This window comes from Kryptolebias marmoratus, linkage group LG15, assembly GCF_001649575.2.
Source record: "Kryptolebias marmoratus isolate JLee-2015 linkage group LG15, ASM164957v2, whole genome shotgun sequence".
Classification (NCBI taxonomy): Eukaryota; Metazoa; Chordata; class Actinopteri; order Cyprinodontiformes; family Rivulidae; genus Kryptolebias; species Kryptolebias marmoratus.
In genome coordinates, this window is record NC_051444.1 from 1,033,730 (window position 1) to 1,035,304 (window position 1,575).

Genomic DNA, 1,575 nt, shown 5'->3' on the forward strand with positions numbered 1-1,575 from the left:
CCTCCTGCACCCCCTGCACCATGATGCACCTCCTGCACCCCCTGCACCTCCTGCTCCTCCTGCTCCCCCTGCACCTCCTGCTCCTCCTGCTCCTCCTGCTCCTCCTGCTCCATGCCTTCAGCTCTGCTGGTTGTAAAAAGCAAACTTGTTTTATTTTGTTTATTTTGTTTCTACTTGTTATACATTTAGTCAAATGTAAGTTTCTGTATTCTGATTCAGAAGTAAATGTAAATTATTTTGTATAAATTGGCTGTTGTTGTTTCTTTTTGCTTTTTTAAATTATGACAAATATATTTTGGATGTTTTCTAAGAAAGAAATGTGTCCTTTCTGTTTTTTTTAATGTAAATTACATCAAACTCCAACAATTCAACTCAGTGTTTTTATCAGATGTTGCTGAGAAACATCTGATATGTTTATATTTATTATTAGAAGAGAATCTCTTCATAACTGCGTGTCTGCAAGTGTTTTCTAAAATAAAAACTAATCAGCTCCTTCTGGAAAGGCTGAAGTATAAAAGTGTGTTTGCAAATGTTGCCCAGTAGAGGGCGCTCCGTCACCGGAGGAAACTCAGCAGGTCATTCAGAGAAAACAGGTTCTACAGAATCTTTAAACTGCAGAACAATCAGAGAACCTCAGCCTGGGTTCTGCTGCGACCCAGTTCTGATTAAAGTCAGGTGGGATCAGGCTTTAATAAAAAGAAAGATGGCGGATCAGCCTCACAGCTGAGCTGGATTTGTTCTGACAGCTAACTGATTCTTGATTAACCTTAAACCCAACTTGCAGCTCTGACGACTCATCTCATAAAATAATCCTCAGTGACAGACTTTGTGTCTGAACCACAGATTAAGTCTTTCAAAGAGCAGAAACAGAAGCTGGACGTCGGTGACGCCGGAGGAAGTTGCTGCTCCTCTGTTCACTGATGAATCGTTAACAAGCAGAACTTTGTGGTGTAAAAATAAAAACATGATATTTTTGTCTTTAACTGGTTCCTCCTCATTGTTTGAGTCACCAGAGGTTTTTGTTGGAACGTCAGCTGAGACTTCCTGTTGTTTCTGGCAGTTCCTCATCTGCTGCGGCCCGTGGGTCGGATCCACGCGGCGTCTGATTCCAGCTGGAGGCGGCCTGTTCCTAACGCCGTCTGACAAACGTGTGAACACTTCCTGCGGGCTCAGAGGAGGCTGTAATTATCGGACCCTGACAGCAGCTGGGGTCAGAAGGTCAGAAGGTTCAGCTCTCTGAACCAAGAATTATACAAACACTCACCTGAGTCTGTCCACAGGTGGAGCTGACTTCCTGTTAGTGACCATGATCGACTGCAGCTGGTAGCATCTGTCCCCCTCAGGTGGACGGAAACTGGATCTGATGGAAGGGACAACCCAGGAACCAGAGAGACTCAATCCACCAGTGTCCCTGTCCACAGTGTCCCTGTCCACCAGTGTCTCTGTCCACCAGTGTCCCTGTCCACAGTGTCCCTGTCCACAGTGTCCCCGTCCACCAGTGTCCCTGTCCACAGTGTCCCTGTCCACCAGTGTCCCTGTCCACAGTGAAGACAGTTTTACATCACCATGAACTGA

The 1,575-nt window shown here is 45.6% G+C and overlaps 1 protein-coding gene across 1 annotated transcript in view; it reads left to right on the top strand.

Moving 5' to 3' along the window:
* Positions 1 to 314, top strand: part of LOC108250266 (aromatase) — a gene marked incomplete in the record, with an annotated part of 4,393 nt that extends 4,079 nt beyond the window's left edge. Inside the window, 1 exon segment of the mRNA NM_001329361.1 lies at positions 1 to 314.
* Between the last annotated feature and the right edge of the window lie 1,261 nt (positions 315 to 1,575).